Below are 17,246 nucleotides of genomic sequence, written 5' to 3'. Positions count from 1 at the left end.
ATATAACAGTGGCACTGTATATTAGCTAGCGAAGCTGTTGATAAGATGTTTGGTTGTGGGCTGTGTGTTTTGTGTTGGGATGTGTGCCGACCGAGATAACAGACTTTGCGCTAAGCTAACGTTAGCATACTTGCACGTCCAGTAACGTTATGTGCCGGTCGGGCTGTTGTGCGTCAGATACAGTTAAATGAAGGGTTGGACTAACTCGCCAGCATGTGTTACTTGGTTGGGGTTCTGTGTGTATTACTAGATCGGGTGGTTAAACCTTAAAGGAATCCGGTTTTAGTTTGTTTTGAGAAACGCTAACTCACGTTAATGCTAATAGCAGAGTGCTCCATTATAATGGACGCGTAGAGCAGATGACCCGGATGTCTGCGTTGTAAATGATCGTGAATCCAGTGTTACTGTATATTCTATATGTGTCACGGATGAAAGTACTCTATTCAGTTGGTTAATGTAATGTATTATTGTCTTGTTATTTGTAGAAACATAATTACTTTAGAGAATGGTTATTGTTGGGAATGTTATTATAGTATATTAGATGAATGTATGTGTGTATGACTGCTAATGAATCTGAACTTACTTTATTTGATAATATTTAGATTTACTTTTATATTTGTATCCATATTTGAAGTCTAATTATAATTACTTGAATATGCAAATGTATAATTACTTGAATATGCGAATGTAATTCAGGGATTTGGATGCAATATGTATTTTTGTTTACATCAGTTAGTTGCCTGTAACCACCTGTATGGTCAAGTCACACTGCAGAGCCAGCCGACTCACTTTATTTTATTATTATTCCTTTCAGAATAAACAACACACAAAATATGTCACTCTGAGTCCATTCGTGAGGTTCATGAGTGCAACATAAGCATTAGCAGTTGAATACAGCATGGTTTTAGCGTCAGAAAAAATATTCAGAGATAAACGGCTTTTTGTGAAATTGGATAGAACAGTCACTTTAACCATTCATTTTTGGCTCTCTCTCTCTCTCTCTCCCTCCCCCTCTCGCTCTCTCTCTCTCTCTCCCTCCCTCTCGCTCTCCCTCCCTCTCTCTCTCTCTCTCTCTCTCTCTCCCTCCCTCTCGCTCTCCCTCCCTCTCTCTCTCTCTCCCTCCCTCTCGGGAGGGAGACGCACTAGGTTTAATCCTAGTGAGAGGGGGAGAGGGAGAGAGAGAGAGAGAGAGAGAGAGGGAGGGAGGGAGAGAGAGAGAGCGAGAGAGAGAGAGAGAGAGAGGGAGAGAGCGAGAGGGAGAGTTGCTTCAACTCCTCCCTCCGTGGGCGTTCTTCTTGGCTGCAGCGCCGTGTAACAAGCACTTTCCTACCTGTGCAAATTCACTTTCTCATACTCTCGACCTCTCAAATAAATTTCTGAATAGAAATTAAATTACTCTAAATTAGAGCGAAAAAGAAACAAAAAAGAATGGGTTGAAAATCCCATTCTAAAAGCCTTTTATGGCTGTTTCCAATTTGGTGCTATTTTGCAAGGCAAAATGGCCTGCTGCTTGTCACCAGCCTCACTGCCCCGCTGCCGCTGTGCCTGGCTGTGCCTGTCTGCGTGGCCGCTCCCCGAGGAAGCCCGGCTGGACTCGCCCGCCTCCCGGAGCCCTGGCCGAGAGCTCCGATGAAGCCCCTGCGACTCTGGTCATATTTACGCTGCGTGCCTCAAAGTGTGCTCCATCCGCAATCCACGATGCAAGTTTGCAATCCCGCACCGCCAGCAATCAACGCGAAAACGAAAGCGCCTCCGCCAATCCATTTTCATGAGAATGGAAATGGATCACACTGCTTTTTGCTTGCCTTCCTACTTCCTTGTCACCACTTAGTGGGTCGGTGGAATGGGTTGTACACGTTGTACACGTCCAATACTTATATAAGATATGTAAAAGGGTTAGATGCACAACCCCCCGTTAAAAAAAAAAAATCGATGCCAAGGACGTGTTTACACGTTGTTGGCAGTCAACAGCTGGATTCTGAAAACGTGTTTACACGTTGTTGGCAGTGAATGTGTTAACATACAGACATGTTCGCCAATGGTTCTACAGTTTGGAAAAGAATCTGACAGAACTGTTAGTCAGGACAGCAATGAGGTCATTTTCTGACACAGATGCCCTACACATCAATTTATACATCAGATTCCGCAGGACAGCAGAGCAGGTAGGTACTCCGATACTAACAAACATGACTCGCGCTAGAGCTTCTTGAAGCTCTCAACAACAGCTATTATCATGCAGTGAGTGAGTGTGTTTACACGTGAGTAAACAGGATACTGGAGAACAATAATTTCTCTGATATGTAGGCCTAAGGTTAACCAGGTTTCTAATCAGCTTTTTCTGACTCATTACTTAGAAAAAGCTGATTAGAAACCTGGTTAACCGTAGGCCTACATGGCACAGATAAATCGGTGTTCTCCAGTATCCTGTTTACTCACGTGGATGTAAACAATGATTTCTGTAAAACCTCTCATTTCTCAAAGAATCAGGATAAATGATCGTTTTTATATTGATCGCTCTCCACCAGGGGCGGTTTTAGCATCAGAGCTTTGGGTGGGCTCAGGCAAAAATAAATAAACCAAAAATAGATATAGCAATTTCAAATGAAGAAAACCACTAAACATGTTCTTTACATTTAACTCTGAAAAACAAGTCTGTGGCTCATAATGGAGATTGCTCTGTTACGTTTCCATACCATTTCCAAACCATTCACATCTACAGATCTTCTGACTAGGGACACTCAAAGGGAGCTTTTTGTGTATTTATGAGCACAATTAAATGCAGAAGTACTGTACATGTGTACTGAAATAGTTTACCAACAGTATATATCTTCAATCAAATCACAGGCAACAAAACAACGCGTTTCAAACTCGCTGGTCTAGACCAGCGAGGTTGAAAGTAAAAGATGAAAATTGGATGAAACTAATTCAAAAAACTTTAAGTAAAGTAAAATTCCTTTTGGATATGTCATTACGCACAGCCTTGCCATGCCAGGACATCAAATTATGCTGCTAAAATTGGGTATTAGCAGATAATTCAGTGAGGCAATCATAACTCACTGAGAAACTTTTATCACATCGCAAAGAGGGAAATTAATTGAGAAAACTTGTTGGACAATGGACATAGGCTATTTACCTTAATAACCCGGAGGGTCGTTGGCACCACAGACGATCTGTCAATAAGCTCTCTCTGTCCTCGGCACGAGTGAGTCCACTCTATTACGCATGGAGAGAATTACAGAATATTGCATGCCTTGTGCAAACAGCCATTGCGAGACGGGAATCTGATTGGTTTTGATTGACGTAATGCCCAGCATTGCCTGGCCACACCCGTAAATAATTCTGGTAGTTAAGACTGCCCAAATCCCATTTGCGCAGGCATTTTGGGGTGCAGATGATTTTGGCACGGCTCTAATTTGCGCTTGCGACACGTGCCGTGAACGTTTGCGCATCCCCAAAATATTTCGGGCTGTTTTAACTTAGAAATCAGGGAGGTCACGTCTACCAGACAATTATATCACTTTTAAACAGTTACATTTCTGTATAAATCATTACAAGTATGCTCCCGTGAGGTGGGGATGCTTTTTTTTGCTCCTGGGCGGGGGAGCAAAACTCAACAGAACACCTGGACAAATGCGCAACAGGCGGACTGTTATCTTGCCTGCATTAAGGCACGCGCAAACAGGTGCGCAAGTGCTAATAGGGGATATCGCCTGTCGGAAGATAGGGCCCTGGGTGTCATCCTTGCTTCCTCGGTCCACCTACTCTACTTCCACCTCTGCAATATTACCCGTCTCCGCCCGTCGCTACCCAACAGCACCGACATTCTCATCCACTCCCTGGTTACATCCCGTATCGACTATTGCAATTCCATCCTATTCGGCCTTCCTCAGAAGTGTCTGTGTAAGCTCCATCTGGTCCAAAACTCAGCTGCCCATATCATTACCAGAACTCCTTCCATAGACCATATCACTCCCGTCCTTCAACAACTCCATTGGCTCCCCGTTAAATACCGTATCGACTTATCACCTTTAAGGCCCTTCACAATATTGCACCTCTCTGAACTCACTACTCACTACACTCCCTCTCACACTCTCCGATCCTCCTCTGCCTTCCAACCCACTGTAACCTCTGCCTGCCTGACCACCATGGGGTCTAGAGCCTTAAGTCACTCTGCCCCGCATCTCTGGAACTCCCTCCCACAAGACATCCATGACATTGACTCTCTCCAACTTCAAAACCTTGTCTGAAAAGGCACCTTTTTAAACTGGCGTATTGTGTGATATTCTTTTTTACTTAATTGTTGTTTTTAAGTTATCTTTTAAATTACTGTTTGATTGCCTATTTGCTGCTTGTTTTTAACTGTTGTGTAAGGTCTCCTCGAGTGTTCTGAAAGGCGCCCATAATTATGATTATGATTATGCTTATTATATGTCTTAGTAGACACCTTTCTAAAAACATTTGTGAAGACATTTCTTGGTAAGGAATTTATTCCCACATTTGGCAAATATCTGATAATATGCCCTCACTAACAGTTGAAGGGCTGTCATTTATTTATTTATATTTACAAAAGCCCCCCAAATCCCCCCATAATAACCTACACATTTTGAGTGAAGGTGTCAACATGACAGTGTCAAAGTGAGTGTTCAGCCCGTCTCGTGACAGGTTCGTCCCGTTTCAGTCGAATTCCGAGTCCGACGTCTCCGCCGAACTCGACTCAATGCTGCTGTCCTCTGACTCGTTCTCCTTGTCTTCCGCCTCGTTGTCATCCTCGTCTTCTTCGTTGTCGTCACCTTTGTTGTCGTCAACTTCGTTGTCATCATCTTCCTTGCAGTCATCTTCATTGTCTTCATCTTCATTCTCGTCATCATCATCATCGTCATCATCTTCATTGTCGTCCTCGCTGGATGAGTCTGCCTCGGAGGAAGCCTTCTCTTGCTCATTGTCGTCATCAGTGTCGTCATGCTCCTCCTCCGAATCAGATTTCTTGGCCTTTGCCTTCACTTTGGCATTGGGGCCTCTTGGTTTCGCTCTACTTATTTTTTGTGAATTATATTCTCTGTAAGTATTCCTTTCTTGTGAGGACAGACTCGTGAACCATTGCTCTAGCTGCACTTTGTACAGTCTCTGCTTCTCCTTGGCTATTCTCTTGTACCGATCCTTTTGATTCAGCGGTAACCTCTGCCAGCAGTGGCCAATCTCAGTCATGCGCTCTTTTATCGGGAGGTGGTTCAGCTTTCCGTTGGACAGCATCTCCTGAGAGAACTTGTGATATCCGCTTGATAGTGGTTTCTTGGGTTCGCCATCAAATTTCATTTTCTTCCCTGAGGCAATGGCAGTGACAGATGAACGCATCTCACACAAATCTCGCTCATATCTTTTCTGGCCCCCTGCTGCCGTTTTGATCCACATTATCTTCTCATTCCTCTCCATGGTGTTCCAGGTTCCTTCCATTGCTTTCTGTGCCTTTGACCGGTCTTTCTTAAATCTGGCCAGGTAGTCTCCCATGACACTATGCTGCCAGATGTCCTGTGTGTTCTTGGGTGGGTCTGACAGACAACTACGATCCTCCATCTCCTTCTTCGCTGACTCTGCCTTCTGGACTGTTTCTAGGCTTTTGTACTTCTGCTTCTTCTTATCTGACAGATTGTTCCACATGCGTGCCAGCAGTCTTGTGAGCTCAGTGTCGGACAGGTCCGGCCGCTCCCGTTGCAGTTTGGGACGCTTCTCCACTGAAAAGATGAACATGGCTGAGATGGGCCTTTTGGGCTTTACTGGGCTCGTCTTTGCTTTAGAGCCCTTCCTTTGGGAGGTGGGACTGCTGGCCCCACCACCCATCTTAAAATCAATCATCTCCTTCTCAGCCAACACCCGCTGCTGTTCCTCCTCTGACAAACTGCAGAGGAATCTGTTCATCTCAATTTCATATTCCTTCTTCTTCTGTTCACAGCGTTTCTGGTAGCCATCCTTCTCTCTCCGTTTCAGGAGTTTCCACCGCTGGCTGCACAGGACCATGCGCTCTGTGGGGGCTACGTCTTTCATGCTCGACATCACCGCTGCACAGAACATCGAGTAGCCATATGGAGGCGGTTTGTCAGGTCGGCCATCAAACTTGTCCTTCAGCTGCCTCTCAGCCTTGGTCAGTGTGGACTTGACGATATCCTGCTGAGTCATGTTCAACTCTGGGTGCTGCTGGATGAACTCCCGCATCCCCCCCTCATACTCTCTGTGCTGCTCCAAGGACTTGCCAATCCATTTGAGTCTCTTTTTGTCAGACAGCTGTGTCCACTCTTTACCAAGACTGTCTTTAATGTCTTTGGTGGTTGCATCTGGGTGTGTTTTGAGTAAGCCCTTCTTTTCATGGTTGTACCACAGCTGCTGCGGTGTCTTGGATCTTAAGAACTCCTCAACATATGTTTTCTTCTTTTTCTCAAGCAACTCTCTGTACTTCTTGGAGAGGATTTTAGTTAGATCTAGGTTGCTCATCTCTGGGTGCAGCTTGGCATACTTTGCCCTCTTTGCCATGTCGAAGCGTAAGTATGGAGTCAAGGGTTTTTGTGGGAAATCTGGATGTTTCTTTAGTTTCTTGCCATTGTAAGAGTTCTTGATGTAGTCTTGCGCATCGAAAATAAGCTCTGTTAGCGTTCGGAATTTACAGAGCTCTTTGGAGACCTCCTGCCACTTCTGTTTACACATCTCCCCTGTGTAGGAGTTGAAGGCCACCTTCTCCCAGTCGAGGTGGGACTCTGATGTCTTGTACTTAGTCACATCATTCTGGGACAGGGCCACTTTCATGGCTTCCAGTAGTTTTAAGAGGTCATCATTTCGCCACACTTGGTCTTGGGTGTCTGCCTCCATTGCAACATTCATTTGTGGGCATACTGTTGTTCACAAGTCCTACTTATAGCCTTTGCTGGGCTGGAGTTATGAGTTATTATCACTGGTGATGTCACAATATCTATGACATCTTCAGTGTCTGTTGTAATCTGTGATGTCACCAGTGATGTCACTCGAACACTTGATGTCATCATTGAAGTCACTCGAGGAATTACAATCTTTACTTAATAAACTAGAAATCTCACACGCTCATTTCTAGCATGGAGACTGGAGACGATGCACCATGGGCACACTTTTGGGCCTGTGCTCCTCCTGCAGTCTTCCGTATGTGCGGCACTGGTCCCCACTGGTGGCTGGTACCTTTTTCCAGTGGGGGCGCTATACCAAAAATCAAACATGAGTTGGCCACCTTGTGGCTTTCATTTGTAGCATGCATCTTTAAGCACTTTCAGAGCTATGGTTAAATTAGACTACCCGCGCTCTCAGATGTGCATGCGGACAAGCTGAGAGAAAATGGAAAAAGGACAAGCTCCAACTCTCCTAGGAATTCTGTGGGACTGTCTAACAAACTACCAGAGAGCAGTTAAAAACAGAGTTTACATCCAACCTTGTATCAAACATTAATCACAGGCCTCAGGTTATATTCAGTACCTTAAACTCTCTGATAAACTCATGTAATACACAGCTCACACTGTGCCGTCACCCACACTCTGTAAAAACTTTCTAAGGTTTTTCACTGACAAGATCTCCGCTCTTAGGTCCTCACCCACCCACCTCCGTTACCCTAGACCCCTCTGTTCCTCCTACATGCTCAGCTGTCCTTGACCACTTTGAACCTATATCTCTCACTGTCAGAGGTGGTTTGTCGTCTGCGACCCACGGCCTCCCCCCTAGACAGTGTTCCCTCTTGTATGCTTAAAGACGTCTTTAGTATTATTGGACCAACTATTCTTGTTTTGGTAAATTCTTCTCTTAGCTCCGGGTGTGTTCCAGCTGTCTTTAAGCAACCCCCTATCAAAAAGAAAAATCTTGGCCCTTCTGTCCTCTCTAATTTCAGGCCTATCTCCAAGTTGCCTTTCTTATCAACGGTCTTGGAGAAAGTAGTTCTCATTTAACTGCAATTTCTTTTAGATAGTATATATGAAAAATTTCAGTCCAGTTTTAAAGTGCGCCATAGCACTGAAACAGCCCTTTTAAGAGTTCTAAATTACCTTCTCCTAAGTGGCGATGCTGGGAACTCTGCTGTTCTTGTGCTTCTTGATCTGACTGCTGCTTTTGACAGGGTCCTTTTATCTCACCTCGAACAGTGCGTAGGCATCAGAGGCACGGCCCTCAAATGGCTTCAGTCTTATTTGTTTGAGACATAGGAGTTTCTCGGTTCACCTAGGTGAATATTCCTCAAGGCTCCATTTTGGGCCCCATGTTGTCCCTGGGGTCCATTTTCGAGAAGCATAACGTTCCTTTTTATTGTTTTGCCGACGATATACAAATTGATCTGTCGTTAAAACCAAAATCTAAAGACACCATGCAGCCTTTGCTGAATTGTCTCAAGGACGGTAAATCTTGGATGGCGTTAAACTTTCTTAACCTTAATGAAAATAAGACTGAGATTGTTATGTTTGGGCGACCTGACATTTTGGATGACTGTGTTAGCACCCTTGGCCGTGTAGCCTCTTACAATGGTCCCCATATAACCAGTTTATTTCAGTTGAGACTTTTGGCTAAGGTAAAAGGCTATCTCTCCCCGAAAAACGTATGCTTTTATTACCTCTAGGCTAGACTATTGTAATTCTCTGTATGGGGGTCTAGATCAGTTGTCTCTGCATCGTCTCCAGTTAGTACAAAATGCTGCCGTTTGGCTATACTAACTGCGAAAAGAAGCATCACGTAACCCCTGTGTTGGCCTCCCTCCATTGGCTTCCTGTCCATTTCAGAATTGATTTTAAGATTTTGTTGATCGTTTATAAGGCTTTAAATGGGCTGGCACCTTCCTATCTTGCCGATATCCCGCACCATCATACTCCAGCCAGAGCTCTGAGGTCAACTAACCAAGATGCTCTTGGATGTTCCGAGATCTAGGCTAAAAAACAGAGGCGACCGAGCCTTTGCGGTGGCTGACCCCGATTTAAGAACTATACAGACCCTTGACCTTACTTTTATTGTGCCTATTATGTGTATGGCTCTTCTTATTGCTATTTTTACCAACTGTATGTGTCTATTTGATATTTGTGATTGGCTGTTCAGCACTTTGGTCAACCGTGGTTGTGTAAATGTGCTATATAAATAAACTTTGACTTGACTTCTTCTTCTTCAAACTGTGTCCCCCGAATATGGGACAATTTGAGGATGATGAAGACCCATGCACCCCTTAGCACAAACCCTCATACAACCCCACATCCAAAAATCATAACTATGCCTTTAAAACATTGTAAAAAGTGCTGGAGACACATTATTTTGTCACACCAGGAGCTTTTTCATGTTTGAGTGAAAATTGTGAAAAAAGTTAATGAATTAATTCAGTATTTTAACATAAAGCAGCATGCCTTGAACAATATAAAATACATTTTTGACAAATTGAAATTTTATTTTTATGTATTGGTGTTTGACGCTTGGGACAAAAAAAGGCGATTTCACGTCAACCACCCAAATACACAGTCAAATATGCACAGTAAAAATGTATACAGAACAAATAAAGATATGGACAACAGAAAAATATTCACAGCAGTAAGATATACAGAAATTATATACCCGTCCCATATACATCAGAGTAATATCATGTGCAAGTACTTGTCAAACTGACTGTCCGTGCTGGGTGGTGTGCGTGTGCGCGTGTGCGCGTGTGTGTGCGTGTGCGTGTGTGTGTGCGTGTGTGTGTGTGTGTGTGTGGTGGCGGTAGGTTGGTTAGCCCAGGGAGGCATTGTAAAGTCTGATTGCTGTGGGCACAAAGGAGTCGCTTTGTGGTGCACCGAGGTAGAATGAGCCTGTTGCTGAACGTGCTCCTCTGCCTGGCCAGAGTGTCATGGAGAGGGTGAGGCGTTGTCCAGCAGTTTGGACAACATTCTCCTCAGTCACCACACTCACAAGGTCCAGCAGGTCCCCAGGACAGACCGCCACCCTCACAGGGTCCAGGCTGGTCCCCAGGACAGACCGCCACAGTCACAAGGTCCAGGCTGGTCCCCAGGAAAGACTACCACACTCACAGGTTCCAGGCTTGTCCCCAGGACAGACCACCACACTCACAGGTTCCAGGCTTGTCGCCAGGACAGACCACCACACTCACAGGTTCCAGGCTGGTCCCCAGGAAAGACTACCACACTCACAGGTTCCAGGCTTGTCCCCAGGACAGACCACCACACTCACAGGTTCCAGGCTTGTCGCCAGGACAGACCACCACACTCATAGGGTCCAGGCTGGTCCCAAGGACAGACCACCACACTTGCATTTACAGCCAGGCAGGTGGCTGCAAGACTGATGATGTAATTTGTCTTCAGGGTTATGAGTCAGTCAGCCTTGCGAGTGATGTCACTCAGCCAATTGTGATATCATCAGTGAGTGATGTCACTTGAGCATTTTGAGGGTTGTCAGTCAGTCAGCTTTCCTTCCGACCAGAGCCAGATTTAGACTGGCAGCCAGCTGGCCCTGGTATCTTCCACACCCACTTTAGCCTGATACACAAACTGCAGGGGGTCAAGTCCTTCCACCAGTGGGCTGAGGTGAGCCAGCACAAGCCTTTCCTGTCTTCATGATGTGTGAAGTCAACGCCACAGGCCTGTAGTCATTTAAAACCCCGGGGCACCCTTTCTTTGGTACAGGAACCAAGCAAGATGTCCTCCACATCACTGGTCCTCTTTCCAGTCTCGGGCTCAAGTTGAAGATGTGCTGGACTCCAGCTGCACCTGTGTGGAGTCCTCCAGCAGCTGGACTCCACACAGGTGCAGCAAATGCCCTTAGGATTACCTGGTTTACTGCCATCAGGGTCTGCTGCCTTGCCTGCACGAAGCCTCTTCAACTGCCTCTTCACCTGGTTAGAAGTGATGTTGATGTGTGAGGGTTGATAAGCCAGGGGGTGGACAGAGGGGGAAGCACAGTGTCTGGAGGGTGACACAGTAGAGGGTGGAGGGTGACGCAGTAGAGGGTAGAGTATGTGTGACATGAAGGGGGGTGGTGAATCCACAGGGGAATATGGAGGTAGAATAGTAGGGTAAGTGTTACAGGAGGGGGACCAGTGGAGCCAGACAGGTCTGGGGGGTAGAACAGTAGGGGAGGGGGGAGGTGGGACAGGGACTGATTGGGGTGTTTTACTCAAAGATGTTGAAAAACATGTTAAACTCATCGGCCTTGGTTCTTGGTCCCCCTCCACTGACTGGCTGGCCACATTGCAGCCAGTGATGGTTTCCATGCCAGCACACACCTCTTTCATGCTGTTTTGTTGTAGCTTATAGCTTGAGCTGCACATCATCGTTGATTGTCATCCTGGTGATGATCTTCCTTTGCTCTTTATTCTGGGCCTGTTGGGAGTGACACCGATGACCACGCCGGGAGGTGGTCCTCTCTCTCCTCCTCCAATGCAAGTCCTCGCAAGGTTGGTGAAGGAGGGTGTGAAGTTAGGGCCGCAGTTCATCCCTGGTAGAGCGACCTGTGTCCAGCTGATGCACGGGGGTCTTATTAGCCTTGTCTAGTACAACATCACTAATGGCTGGCAGACCCTCGGGCTTGGTCATGCTGGCAGAGATAAACTGCAAGGCCAGAAGGAACTCCCTGTCATATTGCTTCTTGTCCTCTGGGTTGAGGGGCCTCGTTTGTTCAAGATGCCCATGCCTATAGTGGGCCATGCCTGAGGTCTCTGAGTCACTGCGGGCTGGTAGGCTGGTGCTTGTCATCAGGGCGTTGTGGGCTGGTAGGCTGGTGCTTGTCATCAGGGCGTTGTGGGCTGGTAGGCTGGTGCTTGTCATCAGGGCGTTGTGGGCTGGTAGGCTGGTGCTTGTCATCAGGGCGTTGTGGGCTGGTAGACTGGCACTCATCCTTTTCCACTCTGACTGCTGTCTACTGGTCCCATTTATACCGCCAGCAGGGTAGGATTTATGACATCACTGATGTCCTCAGTGCTCTATGACATCACTGATTATGTCAAAACATCCATGGCACCACTAGTTCTCTATGACATCACTGATGATGTCAGAAAGTCAATGACGTCATCAGTGCTCTGAACACTCTGATGTCAGAAGGTCCACAACACCATCAGTGGTCATTGTGACATCATCAGCAATAATGGTGACATCATGATGGTCATTGTGACATCATGGAAGGCCCATGCCATCGTCGATGCTCCACGACGTTACAGATGATGTCACTGTCCAGAGCAGCACCAAGGGCCTTCGCAGTTACTGGCCCCTTACTGCTCTTAACGCTTACCATAACTCAAGTTGTTTGTAACGTTTTCAAATTGAAAATATGAGCCTGCTACTGTCAGTGGCTTTAAACGCGTCAGTGGTCTCATTCATGTAGCTGCCCTATACAAAGGATGTGTGCTCATTGTAACACACATTTCAGAAAATGGACCTTGTCGCTAAAATGACAAAATTCCCACCCTGCTTGTAGCGCTCTTTGCATAGATTATGGATTGTGATTTTGAAGCAGACATTAAATGTGGATCAGGGTCTAGGACCCCTGACTTTTCCATTCAATTTTGTCTGGAAATTCAAATTGCAGATTGCTGTCTTTTGGGATTTTTTATTATTTTAACCTGCATCAATTTCAACAAAGTTGGTCTCATATGATTTGGGGAGAAGCTAATTGTCATACAGAAGTGGTTTCAACACTGCAGCTCTATTCTAAATGTCACAGTAACATGATCTTGCGAGAAGGAGGGAAATAGGCTTCATGTGAGGCCTAGTGTTTTGGGGGTGTGTTTGGGGGTCTTGCCCAGGTCCAGAGGCCACCAAATCACATGTCACACTCAATGTGCCCAGTGACCCAGCTAAGACAGTAAGTCCAAGTTTAAAGGGCAGTGATGTGCAAATGTCCCCCAAGGACGGCACTGTATTGGGCTTAACCTGGCGACCTTTTGAGCTTTGAGGGGGTGTTTGGAGGTCTTCTGAAGCAGCTGAGGCCACCACATGTGTGTCACATGATGATCATAAAGCCATCTGTGTCCCAACCAAGAAAGCAAGTTCATACATCAAGTCTAAGGGGTGGAGATGCGCATAACGGGGCGTCGTCTCCTAACTACAGCTTCTCTGCTCACACCCTCACCTTCTAGGGATGGCGGACGAGCCAGAGAGAAAGGAAGGTGCACAGTGACCTCCACGAAGAAGCAGCTCTGTGGTCAGAGGCCACAGGTGCCCCCACATAGGTGCAGATCACCGCCCGCCCTATCTGTTGAAGTGGGAGGAGTGCACTCAGTATGAGCCTCCACCGACCTGTGGCCAGCAAAAGGGACCTCTCAGCGAGCCAAGTCTCCCCTGGGTGACCGGGGGAGTGCGAAGGTGCGGGTCTAGGTGTGAGCCAGTCCGCAGCCAAAGGCTTAGTCTCTCAAGCCAGACGATCTCTTCCAGAGATGGGGACTTGAGACTTGATGACTTGGACTTGAGTCAACTCGAGTCCCTGTTTGATGACTTGTGACTTGACTTGGAAGTTAAAGCCTTGTGACTTGACTTGAGACATAATGACTTGTTTGTGTTCATCAGTCTAAATATAAAATATAACATATTAACTTCTTCAATGTTGTCAAGTGTGTGTCAAGTTATCCGCTATACGAATGCAAGCTGATGGCATTGCCATGATTGGATGATGACTGGCTGTCAGTCAGCTCCTCTCACTGGATGGTTTTGTTTTGTTTTGTCAAGGAGAAGGCACTTACATTAGTAGTTAGTCGTTGTAGCTAACCCTAACCCTGTAGCTAACCCTAAGCCTGTAGCTATCCCTAACCCTGTAGCTAACCCTAACCCTGTAGCTAACCCTAACCCTGTAGCTATCCCTAACCCTGTAGCTAACCCTAACCCTGTAGCTAACCCTAACCCTGTAGCTATCCCTAACCCGAAACAATGTGTATTAACGTTAATGTCCGACCAGAAATACGAAATTTCTAACGTTCGAGCGAGAGGGTGTAATGTTAACGACTCGAGTAACAATGAAAAAAGGTGACTTGATTTGGGACTTGACTTGCCTTAACTAAGGACTTGACTTGACCTGTGACCTGTGACTTGATTTGACTTGACCAAAGAAGATGGAACTGGGAGTTGCTTGAGACTTGGACCAAATTACTGATTTGGTCCCATGTCTGATCTCTTCTACCATCTTTTGCTCCATATCCATAGATATTTCCCCATTAAAATGTGGCCAGAGGCAGACCGGAAGGAAGTTCAGTGGTATTGGATCAATCACGACACGTGTTGTAAACATAACCGAGGGAGGTGATTGGGGAAATGTCCGGATGCCCTGCCTTGAGCGGACGTCCCGCCTTAAGGCGGTACATATTTTTTAAACAACCTTCCCCTCCTGAAGTACAGACCTAGTTGTCGGGAGCTTTTGCAAATTATGGGAGACAACACATATGTTTTAAGAGACTACCAAAAGGTTAACACATGGGGCAGGTCCAGTGAAGCACCACCTGGTAACTGTCGACGGAGAACGGGGGGGCAGCTGTACGGCAATCACAGCCATGACCGTCTGGAACCGCCTTAGCCCTCTCGCCACCTTCCGAACAGCCGCCCATTAGAACCAGACAGCAGACAGGCGTGTTTGCAGACCAGTGAAGAGGAGGAGTGGCAACCCCAACACCTCGACTGTCCACGGGGTATGGGGTAGCTCCCTCTCCAGTTTATGGCAGCCAAACCCAGCCAGGTGGCACATCAGCTGAACCCGTGAGGGAGGGAAGGCACGTCCCTCGGAACGGGCCCCCCTCATTTAGGAGAAGACCCGCCTACCCCGGCAATGCTTGGGTTCAAACACCGTGTCCACACACCTGGAAGGTGTGAGGGGGCCAGGGCTAGCCAACGGAAGTACACAGTACCTGAAGCTAACCCTTGAAGACGGGATACCGACCAAGTGCAAGAAGCAGGTGACTCCCAAGTCCACCCTGGTGCAGCCAGCCACCCGATCAGACCCCTGTCAGCAGATGCTTGTCATAAGCCTGCGAAGGGTCAGTGGGTGTTGAGGGAGAGGGCACATAACGTCCAGTTTTCCATTTATCTATATTCTGAAGGATTTTCCAGAGGGGTTTGTTCGTATATCATTCATAACATGATTTATATGACATTTTATTCCTAAAAACATGGCAATTTTTTAATGGCCATTGACAATATTTTCTGATGTATGGAGTAGTAAAAAGAGATATCCACAATTCCCTCTGCAAAAAAAAAGTAAATAATAATAATAATAATAATAATAATAATAATAATAATAATAATAATAATAATAATATGTCAACAAAATGAAACAGGAATTTTGAAACTGGCTTTATCCAATGTTCAGATTTCTGTTCTGGAAAGTTATGCAAATGAGGGGATTTTTAATTAGATAATGCCTCATTTAAACATTAAATTTCAAAAAAATCTAAATACAATAAACAACTATCTTAATGTAAGTAATCAACTGGGGAAGTTTCATGGTGAATTATTAGTTGTTTGATCTATTAGTTATTTTCTTTACCCTATACCCCTATAGTGTGTGTCTTGTGCCCATAATAGGAGAAAATGTCCACTAAATACAAAAAGCTCCTCCTGTGGAAACGTTGTCATATATTAATTTACTTATATTGACCCTATAAACAATTTAGCATACGTAAAGTTTTGCCCACTCAGTTGAGCCTGATATCTGGTCTGGCTCATGGACTAAATATTGTGCATCCCTATTGGAAACACTCTTGTGGTTTAGCAGTGGTCCCCAACCACTGGGCCGCGGACCGGTACCGGGCCACAACGCATTTGGTGCATTTGGCCGCGAGCCAAAATATATATATATATATATATATATTATTTTTTTATAAACATAGGCTATAATATTATAGGCTGTGTGTGGTAGTTGAAACATAGTTTCAAGTTGATGTTTATTTATGTTTGTAGTTCAAACAAAAACATAAATGCTGTATAGGCTACATACAGTACAACACAAAAGGCTGTTATTTACCCTTTGTCGCCACCTGGTGAGTAAATATTAGGGGTGTGCCGATTAATCGTTTTTTAGATGCATCGCGATGAGTCACGTGACGATTAAAATCGATTCACAATGTTCGATTATCGATTATTATTTTTTTGCAATTTTTTTTGTTTTTGTTTTTTTTTTGTTTTTGCTTTATTTGCAAAAAATACGGTATTTCGCCCGGAAAGCAGTTCCTTAACTGTAAAACGAGACCAAAACCGAAGTACTGGAAACTGGAATCACTGAAGAAAGCATGCAGGGTGGCTGTAACATGTGATGCGTGGACTTCAGTCGTAACTGAAGATAATGGAGGTACATTTGTTTGTTTACTTTAATTAATGGATACTGACAAATATACCTTGCTTAAAAAAAATCATGTTTGGTGAAAAAGATGCATCGAAAATCGTGATTAATCGTAATAATCGTTTAATAATCGAATCGTAGCACCCTTAATCGTAATCGAATCGAATCGTGAGGTGCCTAAGGTGGCACACCCCTAGTAAATATATATGTAACTAAAACCATTAAAATTGACAACCGGTCCGCAACTTTTCTTTCCATGTATCTACCGGTCCTTCGCACAAAAAAGTTTGGGAAGGGGTTAGAGGACTGTTGATATGCAATGAGATTCATAAAACAAAACAAACGTACAAAAAATAAAACGTAAAATGCCAACATTTTATTGCGGAGACTGTTCCATCTCTCGCTCTCCCTCCCATCCTTCCTCCCCTGTCTGAGGTATTTCTCCTCCATAAGGACTCGCATAGTGACAATGGGCAGATTCCAAAGGCCTCGCAGGCTTCACGCTGAATTAGCCAGTTAACCACACACACACCAGCTCAGTGGCCTTGTGGTTTGAGTGTCCGCCCTGAGACTGGGAGGTTGTGAGTTCGATCCCCGGCCGAGTCATACCAAAGACTATAAAAATGGGACCCATTTGCCTCCCTGCTTGGCACTCAGCATCAAAGGGTGGGAATTGGGGGGTTAGATCACCATATGATTCCCGAGCGCGGCGCACGCTGCCGCTCACCGCTCCCCCAGGGGATGGGTCAAATGCGGAGAACAAATTTCGCACACTCGGGTGTGTGACAATCAGTGGGACTTTACCTTTACTTTGCACACACACACACACACACACACACACACACACACACACACACACACACACAGACACAGACACACACTGATGTGATGCCAGTTAACGAGGGAAATGCGTCAGCAGCTAACGAGGAGCGGAGCCTGACAACACCTTGTAGTTGAACCATGTCTGCTGA

At 45.6% G+C, this 17,246-nt stretch overlaps 1 pseudogene across 1 annotated transcript; it reads right to left on the bottom strand.

The window, feature by feature from the left end:
- Positions 1–4,674: 4,674 nt before the first annotated feature.
- LOC310798595 (nucleolar transcription factor 1 pseudogene) lies at positions 4,675–6,867 on the bottom strand (annotated as a pseudogene). The gene has a single exon. The product of its transcript is annotated as a nucleolar transcription factor 1 pseudogene (transcript).
- Positions 6,868–17,246: the final 10,379 nt, after the last annotated feature.

This window comes from Poromitra crassiceps (genome assembly GCF_964638095.1).
Source record: "Poromitra crassiceps genome assembly, chromosome: 25".
Lineage (NCBI taxonomy): Eukaryota > Metazoa > Chordata > Actinopteri > Beryciformes > Melamphaidae > Poromitra > Poromitra crassiceps.
This window is presented reverse-complemented; position numbering and strand designations above follow the sequence as displayed.